An 11,606-nucleotide genomic window follows, 5' to 3' on the forward strand; every position below is an offset into this window, starting at 1 on the left:
TAACTATACATAGCTTCGCCTCTAGCACTGACGTCCGAGGTTCAATTCCCGAGATGGGGTGCAGCGAGTGTGTACGCCTGACGAGCCCAGAATTAGGGCGAAACACGTGTCACATACTCTTTGCAATATTTGACAGTAAAACTATTTCAACCATTCTATGATCTGCTTCTCGCAACTGAAAGAGGGCACTGTGGCGGAGGTTAGCCGACTTGCTGACCAACCACAAGCGTTACCTGGTAGGTAACCACCCATACAGTCAGATTGTGATTCAGACTACGAATGCCTTGAATGTAATTACCCCGATCTACATACTGTCAAATAAACGAACCACACGCCGTGGCGCAAGGCAAGAAGCTTCGCCTCTAGCGCGGACGTCCGAGGTTCGATTCCCGAGATGGGGTGCAGCGAGTGTGTACGCCTGATGAGCCCAGAATTAGGGCGAAACATGTGTTGCGTACTCTTTGCATTATTTGACAGTGAAACTATATACAGTACATACATACATACGACAGCAACACTCATAACAGTGACAAAACAATTATATTGACAATTATGTTACATTATTTTTAAAATGTTTCCTTTTCTTTTTCATTACTTCTTTAACATACTACTTCTCCGCTGCGAAGCGCAGGTATTTTGCTAGTGTGTGTAATATATAAAACACAGTGGAACCGCGGGTCACGAACATCTCAGACCACGTACAATTCGGGTTACGACCAAAAAGTTTGCCAAACTTTTGCATCTGTTCACGACCACACACTCAGGTGATGGACAAGCCAGTTTCCCTTCCGGTTCGTACGCGCCAGTGACTTACGCACTTGTTCAGTCTCTCCCTGTACAGTACATTGTTCTCAGTCAGATGTGCATTGTGCAGAGAGACTTTGTGGTATAGCGGGTCCACAGCTCACGTCAAGAGGCCAGTTTTAAATAATCGCCACGCTTGCAGCTTAGCAAGGGGGTGTGGTGGTTGATTGCTGCAGCGCGAGGCAGCTAAAGGGAGGGAAAAAAGAAAGACGGAGGTTGCAGAGTGAGGAAGTAAGCAGGAAGCAGTGTGGAAAGAACTGTTGTGAGTGAGCGCGTGCTCGCAGGCAGGCAGCTGGGCAGTGAGCCCATGCAGGGGTGTTTTGGCCAACACTCGGTGGCGCAGAAGGAATCAGTCATCCAGCTGAGCGATCAAGGAGCTGGAGTGACCAGAAGGACGACGGCTGGCCGCGCAAGGCCGAAAAGGCAGTTAAAGAATGTACCGGGCTTGTTTTTAAAGAGACGGCTTCGAGCACCATTTTAACCTCATATTTAATGAAGACTTTTTTCCTTTTAACTTCCACTTTATTTCCGTTTTTATGGATTTATTGAACGATTCTGAAAGCACTGCACTTTAATTTGGACATTGTTTTTGATTGTTGTTTTGTTTATCTTAATAAAAGCACTTGGCACTTTTTGAACCATCCGATTGCACCACTGTAGTGCCTGACTGTCGTGCTCATCGGTAACATTACCGATGGTGACAGGTTTAAGGGCTCCTGGAAGCAAGATGGGAGCATGCAGCGAACCCACATTGTCGCAGACTTTACCTCAAAACTGTAATCTCCTCTCCACACAGTTCCTCCTCACTTCATGTCAGAACTCGACTTATGCAAGGTTAGTTTATGGATTAAAGATTTTTCAAACGTTCATTTTTCGGTTCGTAGCGTGAATTGTTGCAATGTTACTTTTCTTAGTTGTTTATTAAAATGACAGATTTTTCATTTTTTTCCTGGTGTTTAAAACTCATTAAAAAAAAAAAGTGTTTACAGCGAGCGGTTCGTAAGGCTATATATAGCGTGATTTCTTGCAATGTTACTTTTCCCTGTTCAAGGTTTTCTCAGTGTTATTCAATGTTTTTACATTTAGTTTACTATTAAGCTGTGCATTCTATGGTTTAATTAACCATTTTTATGCTTAAAAATCTTTAAAAAAATATTTACATACAGTTCATACGGTCTGGAATGGATTAATTGTATGTACATACAGTCCAATGGGGGAAATTACTTCGGGTCACGACCAAATCGGGTTGCGACCAGGGGTTTGGAAGGAATTACAGTTGTGACACGAGGTTCCACTGTAAATATAGTATGCTGAAAACAGTACATACTGTTGGCAAAATAAGGTTCATATTTCATAGTAATTGAAATTACACACGATAATATCAAAGGTAATAATCATGCACTCTGTTTTGGGGGCATACTAAATTGGATTTTTGTTTTGCCATATTGTGAAATTTTACTAGTACTATTGGTACTGACAAGAAAAATTCTTGTATCATGACAATCCTAATTTACTTCAAAACATTAATCAAACTATAATGTCTGCAAGAAACACTAACATTAATAGAAACATTTTTCTTTCTGCTCCATTACCAGTTAAACTCAAATGTGTCTGATGTAAGCTGCAAACACTTCCTCATTTACAAAAAAAATCCTAAAATTGCACCTCACCACATACTGATTAAAGGTTCCATGTTACAAAAATGTGAATAATGCTACAGAAACAGGTTTGAGCACGGCCTAAGCACTTAAAACACAATTCAAGCAGGTAACAAAGAGGGCTTAAGAGTTAACTCACTAAAGAAAGCTGTCTAAAATGTATTAACTCGATATGAATTCCATTTTTAATTAATGCAAAATTCAACATAGGTATACAAGGCCATTGTCTGTACTTAGCCTTGAGGACAGAGCTAGTGTGTGGGAGAAGGAGACGAACCGATTGCCTTTGCCCTCACATTGGTAAGGGGAGCACTTTCATACAATATTTCATTAAAAATTAGGGTTAATCATATACCATGTGAGTTACATACATAAAGTGCTAATTTATATACTGCCATTAAAAATGGTAAAAAAACGAATTTTTTAAAAGTTTAAAATTTCTCAGAATTATAAATTCACAAATCTTTGCCACACTGCTGAAGCATCCAAGAACAAACATTGCAAAAGTTTATTTCAAAACAGCATTTCAAAATATGAAACTGGTGTTCATTTTCCAAATTATTAAATATCATATTAGATACATACTAATGATGTCTTTGAGCAAAGTTTAATTTCTGAAACATTTAAAAGACTTTGTGCCCATGACTGAGCTTTTAATGTCTGTTAAATTTGCACCATGCATATTTAGTTAGTTTTAGCTTACAGGACTCATTTTGAAACTAAATTAGTTTAAAAGATGTGTACTGATGGAGGAGCAAAACAGCCAAGTTTAATTTCAAGTTCAATTTCACAATTGCAAAGCTCATTAAAAATACTGTTTTGGGAAGGGTGCTGATTGGAGATGGGGTGAAGAATTCTTTTTTAATGCCAAATTTTGGGTGTTATTGTTTTGAATCCAAGCTTTTTAATTATTTACTATTACAGTAATTACTCCTCGATCGCGGGGGCTGCGTTCCAGAACCCCCCGCGATAGATGAAAATCCGCGAAGTAGAAACCATATGTTTGTGTAGTTATTTTTATATATTTTAGGCCCTTATAAACTTTCCCACACTGTTAACATTATTAGAGCCCTCTAGACATGAAATAACACCCTTTAGTCAAACGTTTAAACTGTCCTCCATGACAAGACAGAGATGACAGTTCTTTCTCACAATTAAAAGAATGCAAATAGATCTTCTTCTCTTCAGGAGCAGAGAATTTCAGAGGGAGAGAGAGAGAGAGAGAGAGCTCGCAAAGAAAAGCAAACAATAAAAAAATCAATACTTGTGCTTTTAAGTTTGCCGCGGCATTTTGTAGAGGAGCGTTAGTATCCTCTGTGCAAACAGCCCCTCTGCTCACATCTCCTCCGTCAGGCGCAGAGAACGTCAGAGAGAGCGAGATTAAAGCAACAATCAAAAAATTAATATGTGTGTTTTTGTGCTTTTAAATATGCCGAGCACCGCAATAAAGCGGCATTTTTTTTAGAGGAGCGTCAGTATCTTTTAAGCAAACAGCCCCTCCGTCAGGCGCAGAGAATGTCAGAGAGGGTGAGAGAGAGGCAGAGACAAGCAAACAATCAAGCTCCGTGCGGGATGCATATCTTATAGCATTGAGGAGTTTTAGTTAATATGTAATACATGCTCTGATTGGGTAGCTTCTAAGCCATCCGCCAATAGCGTCCCTTGTATGAAATCAACAGGGCAAACAAACTGAGGAAGCGTGTAGCATAAATTAAAAGACCCATTGTCTGCAGAAATCCGCGAACCAGCGAAAAATCTGTGATATATATTTAGATGTGCTTACATTTAAAATCCGCAATAGAGTGAAACTGCGAAAGTCAAAGCGCTATATAATGAGGGATTACTGTATTATTTTTAATAAAATAATTCTCTCCTTCACGCCTCCCTGCAAGCTCTGTCCTCTACCCAACCCCAATTCCAGCTCGCTTGCTGGGTTCCCGTCAGTCCTTTATATAGTGTTTGACCTGGAAGTGCTTCTGTCCTTCCAACCACGTGACTGGCTAGCACTTCCGGGTCTAATGAAGAACTGGCTTTTTTCTTCAGCCCAGAAGTACTTAGGGGAATTCTGTCCTCATGACAACCTCGTACTTTCAGGCTATAGGGAAGGGATGAGACCCCAGGTCCTTTGATAGCTCACCATAGCTGTACCCAACACAGCTGAGAAGCCAAATTCCAAGACCCAGGATGCCCTGCGGGAATCCGGGGCACCGCTACACTCCAGGGGAGCTGCCATCTAGCGTTTTGGGTGAGGAAGTGTCCAAAAATATCTGCCTTCCCCCATCCTTCCCTCCTTTGGGGGTTCCAGCTGCTGGCCGTCCCTCACAATAGAGAGGGAGAGAGACAGAGACACACACAAATGACTTGCATTAGGAATATCAATAACAAGTTGGTTAAGTCTGCAGATGATACCAAGCTAAGTGGATTGTCAGATAATCTATAATCTATAATCCATTCGATTATTAGAGGGACTTGGACAGCATACAGGCTTGGGCATATCTGTAGCAGATAAAACTGAATGCAAGTAAATGTAAAGTATTATATGTAACAAGTAAAAATGTTAGCCTGGAATACACAACTGGAGGTCTGAAAATGTAAAGTACATCTTATGAGAAGGATTTAGGAGTCCATCAACTTTCAGACTGTGTTCAGAAACCATTCAGAAAGCTAACAGAATGTTATAAAGCACGATGTTTAGAATACAAGTCCAAAGACGTTATGCTCAAGCTTTATAAACGCACTGATGAGGCCTCATCAGCAGAACTGTGTACAGTTTTGGTCATCGGGCTACAAAAGGGACATAACACTAGAAAAAGTCCACAGAAGACCAACTAGGTTGATGCAAGAGCTACAGAGGATGAATTATGGGGAAAGATTAAGAGAGCTGAGACTTTTCATTTTAGGCAAAAAGATGATTAAGAGGAGACATTATTGAAGCATTTTAAAATTATGAAGGAAATGAGTACAGTGAATAAAGACTTATTTTGAAATGAGTTCATCAAGAACACGGAGATGCAGGTGGAAACTTAAGGGTATATTTCGCACTAACATTAGGAAGTTTTTCCTTTACGCAGAGAACTATAGTCATATGGAAAAAGATTTTATGGCCTTTCAAAACTAGAGTATATATCACCTTGGAAGAATTATGTGGATGGAAATGGTAAACCTGGCTGGGATTATTTGGGGGTGGGGAGGGGCTCTTCTGAAAAGCACAGGATGTCATGTTGTACGAAAAGTACATACGCAGTCACTTTGCAACTACAGAACAAACAGAAAAATGCTTTGTTAAAAACAAATCAGTAGGTAAATCAACCCAAGTTTATTTTAAAAAGTCAACAGCACATCCTTCCCCCACCCAAGTTACAAGCAGCAGCTTTAAATGATACAGCAAAAAAATCATAGAGAATCTTCAGACAGCTTTTTTTTTTTTTTTTTTAAAAAAAAACTTCAAATCTAAGACATAGTGTTAATATTTTCAAAGTACGTCTCTGAAATGCAAAGGACACAAAATAAAAATAGCGCTCATAATAGTGAAAAAAAGAAACCCTGCATAACAATGGCCAAGCTAACTTATCAGTGACAAGCAACATATTCAAAACAGACTATTTTGCCTTTGAAAGCTACTAAAATGCAACAGTAAAACATAACCCAAAAAAATTTCAGTGGAAAATGGTTCACCAGGTATCACTTTGTCAGTTAATCTTGATCAAGCAGAAGATCTTGCTTTTCAAGACTGAAATTAAACATTGAGTTTGCACAATGCAAAGGGCTGAGTGGATACTGATTTTAGCTTTCCCCTTTATAATTTTACCAAAAACTGCCAAAAGGATCAATTTGCTTGTCACATGATTCTCTTAAGATTGTGATGGTTCCATCAATGGGCCGCCAATCTAAATCAGACAATTTTCACTACAAAAGATTATCAGTGATAAGCAAATTGGCAAATCAGATTGAGGCTTTTTCAGTCCATATTCCTACGCTTTATGGTAAATTAGTTGTATTGCTCCTTTACGCAAGGTATCACGATAGTTGAGCCAGTGCATGTCTTTTTGCAGCAAATTTCCTATAAAAAGAGGGCACTGAGGAAGACTTTAGCAGAGAAAGAGGGGGAAGATTAAAATATGAGCCTTTAAAGAAAGCTGAGAAATAAAACGGGGAGAAATCAGAGCAGCTACCCTGCGCAGTGTCAACTTAAATTTTCAATAAACAGCAAAAAGTCTGTTTTACTTGTAAACTTGTTAAGCATGCTAACCATGTATCTTCTTGATAAATATCTTATGAACATGTGTCAGATTCAATATACATTTAATAATAATTATACCTCAGAAATAAGGAATGTTTACATGGTACATGGAGGCTGAAGTAGAACCTGTAATAGTTTAAATATAATAAAGCAGTAGTACAATTAATTTTTTAAAAGATTAAAACCTATAAGTGCATGTTTATTTACATTTAAGCAGTGTTTAACTGCCAGTATCAATTAACTGAATCAAGGAGTGAAAATAAACTTTGTTAAACAAATCGTGAAAACTTTAAAATGAAGATTTGTTTCAGTACATTACAGAATAAATTAAATATGACAGCTTGTAATTATGAGAAGCATTGTATTTTCTTTAATGTCATATGAATTATGAATACATTTTCTGCACATATTAGTTTAAAATAAAGAGCATTTCAAGGGAAGTTTTAGTATTCTGTGCTTCAGTTTTGTTAATATAAAATGAAGGGGTAATACCTGTGGGCATACAGATTAATTATAAAAATACTAATGTTAACACTATAATGTAGAACATAATGGTTCTTTTGTTAGATTATGAAGGAGCTTGATGGAAAATAAAAAATTGAAATATAAAAACAGAAACGGCCTATCCAGTAACAGGATATCGTGATCAGCACTTGTGCAAAGATGATACTAGCTCAACAGAGCATTTACAAAATTAAATTAAAAATTTACGTATGAAACAGGTCATTTATGTATTTTTATATACCAAATAAATGGCTGAACAGCATACAACCAGCGTCCAGATGGGACAAATGTAAAACATGTCAAAGTAGTACCTTGGCAACTGTGTGGATTGGTAAGAAAATTAACACGGGCCATACATACACACATTTATACACATCTACATACATGCATACATAAATACAAATCTGCAAGCATTTTTTCATCTACGTCTAAATTTAACAAGTATTACGACACTGAAAGTAAAACGTGTTAATGTTACCGTCTCAATTAGAAGCTCTCATTTTTTTAAAATAATAGTTTGCAAACTTCCACGACTCCAACAACGTCAACGCTTCTTAGTATGTAATCTTGACGTATCTCAAGTCTAACCCCTGCAGTTCTAGGAGTAGCAGGTTAAATTGGTGAAAGGAAAGAAGCTTTTGCATAGTTAAAAGAATGCCAACTCTTAATGTGCGACTTCCTGCTTTAAATATTTAACTTCCTACAGTTCTGCATTAGGCGTTTGTTGAAAATAATGAAGCTGTGACTAATCTCTCCAGTCACAAACACGGATGGAGGTCCGCCAGGACTTAGCTACAAATGTAGACGCTTGTTAAACTGCCACATAGCAGAATGTGCGGTGCTAAACTAACCTTTCTAGTGTTCAAATATTCACCGATATTATACAGACACACAGTTAAAGTGTTTACAACTAGAATTAAAAAAAGAAATTCTTGTTTGCGAAACATTTCCCTCTAAATGCATGGATGGATAGAAAAAAAGTTCGAACAGGTAAAACGTCCAACGTAATGTAAAACTTTTTATAAGACTATATTTGCATGAACATTCACCACAAACTTAACCAACGCCACAGTTGAACACAATTCTTCATTCTTAACTATATCTTAAAATTCCTTCCATTCACTGAAACACCCATTATCAACTGCACCTACAGAAGAAGGTGGAAGCCCTGAACAATACAAAACTGTATACTCAAACTTCCGTGCCGTAAAGTTCTCCATGCTGTCGACACAACAGCAATACTACAATCCAACAAAATTCCCAACAAGGATATCGGGACTTTAAAATGACGCCCTCCGAACTCCGTTTCCAGTATCAGCAGTACCTACCCGTAGTTCCCGTCCGTCTCTCTACGACAAGCTTTCCTGGAAAACTTCAGGTACCTGCGACCAAATAGGACGTCAAATTCCTCCCCTAAACACCAGGGACAAGGCTTTAGGTGGAGTTCATACTTCCGATTGCCAAAAATGGGCTGTAACGCTGATTTTTTTTAACCGTCATACAACTCAGCATGTTCTAGCTGACTCACACTAGTGCCCGAAACACAAAAAAAAAAAGTCGCATAAAGTAGTGACTGTAGGATCTTGCTTCCATGGAGGGCAGCATTTAGTGCGCAGGAAAAAAAAACCCAAGTACATTTCCTTTCCCCTAATCAGTTGCTATTTGACCCTGCTGAAAAGAAATGATCACTAAGGTATAGCGCCTTACGTCCAGGGTCCATGGGGGCGTGACTTATGACGTAGAAATTTATAGCGCTCGCACATGCCCTTCCTTAACCCCGGGCGCCAGACTCACCTCCATAGACGCCGGGAATTTTCTGTTGCCAGTGTTAGTCTCTTCCCTCCCTCTCTCCCAGCTTGTCTGGCTATTCCTCCCCGGGGGAGAGAGGGGGGAGGGCAGACTTTAGCCACGACTCTCGCTTCCTACTTCTATCAAGAGCCCGTTTTCGTTCTCGTATTCCCAGCCTTCTTCAGTCACTCCTCCCTTTTGGTGGGCCAGCAGGCCTGAATCTTTGGTTATATAGCTTCTCCCACCTCACTAAAGTCCTCTTTCGCCTTGCGTTAAGCCGTTCGGCGCCCACATGTCTAACACAGATTGCCCAGTTTTCGGGACTCCGCCGGAGTTGAGCACCGAGCCCCGTTGCAGCGCTCCAACCAACACGCTCTCTCTCGACACCTGCAAGTTGACTTGACGAGGATCCGGAGAGGGATAGAGGGAGTGTTTCACAGGAAAACTTTGCGTCAGAGCGTCTTTGTAACAATACGGCGACAGTAATGTCATGCGGCCCTGCGTGGCGCGCACAGTAGATTTTTCCTTAAGAGTGTTAAACGCTTAGTTCGAAACCGCTATATGTTCTTCGAAACGAATTAGAGGCGCAGAATTACACCGATACTAATGATGATCATAATAGAGCCCCGCTACCCTCCTCCCCAACACGGTACGTAAACACGCTCCCCGCAGGAAGCTACGTCGATAACTACACTATCAATCGAAAACTGTTCGTCAGAAACGTAACCAAATACGCTCCACTGGCGACCCCTAAAGGCCTGCACTTGGAATTGGTCTAAGCTGACGCCTCGAGCCGACTACCTTACTGATGCTGATCAAGTCCACACCATGTGAAAGCTTGATTCCATCTTAATTTTCGGCAGCAACAAACATTTCTCATCCCGATTTTCCTTGTACACAATTTAATAAAAGTGGAAAAACGCTAATTCACCTTACACGCGCTATATAAAAGAAACGGCAAGTTTTTCATTTTTATCATTCAGGAACAATGTGTTGGATAAACTAGCAAAATACCCAATTGAGAAGGCGTGTGACCTGCGCTGAAGTATTGTCCCGTCCAGAGCTCGCTCTTGCATTACCGGAACTTTCTACTTGCTTCAGAAAATTAATCGGTTGGACTTTGAATCAAAGTGTTAATCAATATGTCAAAATGTTAATCATTAAGTGCACCATTCTCTTGCGCAGTGAGTTTAAGTCTGTTTGCATGTCTTGTTTGGATATCTAATAAAAGTTTTTTTGCCGCAAAAAAACTTTAAAAGCGACTCATTCCGACTATCGCACACAACGCTGATGAATCGACCCAGGCGGGGTGCTTTTTTCGTAATGTCGGTAAATTGTAAAGCGTTCTAGTATGGAGATACAAAGTGTCATCCCGTCCAAGGTTGGCGTTTGTATTGTGCCTTTGCAAGTGCATGGACAGGTGGATTGTTAATGTCATATTTGAAATAGTTAAACGGTTTTGCACGTGATAAAAAAGGTTAATTGTCTCAACTTTTCGCCGCCAAAATGACTAACATTTTCCACCGCAACTTTTATATACATAAAACGGCTAAAACAAGACAAATGCTTACAATAAAAAAAAGTGTCAAGTTAAGGAAGGAATTTAAAAACTGACAGCTGAAAACATGGACACCTTCGTGTGTTATATTTCAGCTACAAACACCATCCCCGTGCCGCAGCACCGGGCACCAAATTATGCAGTTATGACACACCGGGCTGAGAGCGACAATGGCCAAATAGAGCAGAATAAATGGCTGACGTTAATATAGAGAGGGTTAACTTGTACGAGAGCTTGGGTGAAAAATCACTGAAATTCCTCGGATGCCGACGATTTCATAAAAAAAATGATTTGTCGTAAGAACTTAATGCGGACGAGTGACTAAATCAAATATGTTCAATACTTAGTACTGACTCTTAATATTAACAGCAACTGTAACTTAACCAAAACCATACGCGAAGCTTCCCGGATTATATAGAGTGGTCTATCTCTTAGTTACATTTTTAACATAAATTAATTTAATAAAAGAAAGCACTTACCTACTGGGTAAACAGAACTGAGCGACCTACCCGCTACAATAAAGCGTGCAATGGTGCTGCGGTGTCAGCTTTCCGTTCCGAGCGAAGCCGTCAGCACCTGTAAGGCAGGTGAAGTGTGAGGCGCTAACGAGGCCGTCGTTTGAGGAAGTTGATTGGCTAGAAGGGGCGGGTCGAGGCCAGTCGCTTTTATGGAACTGTCATTTCTGCGACAAAACTTCGTTTACCAATAGCTGTTACTTTTCCTGAGCTCTCCGAAAATAAACGATGACGGCATCACTTTGGAAGGTCCGCGGTGTTCTTTATTTGTGACATTTACTGCACCAAACGTCCCATAAAATGCTACTATGATAATGTTAATCGCGCCAGGCGGACAGTACCCAACATACGGCCGTGTAGTTTCCTGTAGTAACGCAGTCCAGTGGCTGCGCACTTGAAACGAGTTTGTGCCCTTCTCCACATACAATGAGTAAGAGTCAGTGCGCTTGAGGCGATTGTTTGAATGCTGTTGCATGACTACACTTGACATAATGGAAAACGATACCCTCTGCTTATAGACGGCACATACAGCAACTTTT

At 39.9% G+C, this 11,606-nt stretch overlaps 1 protein-coding gene across 3 annotated transcripts in view; it reads right to left on the minus strand.

The window, feature by feature from the left end:
• The window catches only part of LOC120541431 (furin-1-like), a 160,114-nt gene extending 148,955 nt beyond the window's left edge, over positions 1-11,159 (minus strand). The window contains exon 1 of one of the 3 annotated variants that reach the window (XM_039773046.1): positions 11,032-11,159. The gene's annotated coding sequence lies outside the window, so the exon portion shown is untranslated. Of the gene's footprint in view, positions 1-8,534; positions 8,734-9,000; positions 9,628-11,031 lie in introns of those variants that run through there. The other 2 variants (XM_039773047.1, XM_039773048.1) reach the window with 2 other exon arrangements.
• Between the last annotated feature and the right edge of the window lie 447 nt (positions 11,160-11,606).

This window comes from Polypterus senegalus, chromosome 12, assembly GCF_016835505.1.
Source record: "Polypterus senegalus isolate Bchr_013 chromosome 12, ASM1683550v1, whole genome shotgun sequence".
NCBI classification, from domain to species: domain Eukaryota; kingdom Metazoa; phylum Chordata; class Cladistia; order Polypteriformes; family Polypteridae; genus Polypterus; species Polypterus senegalus.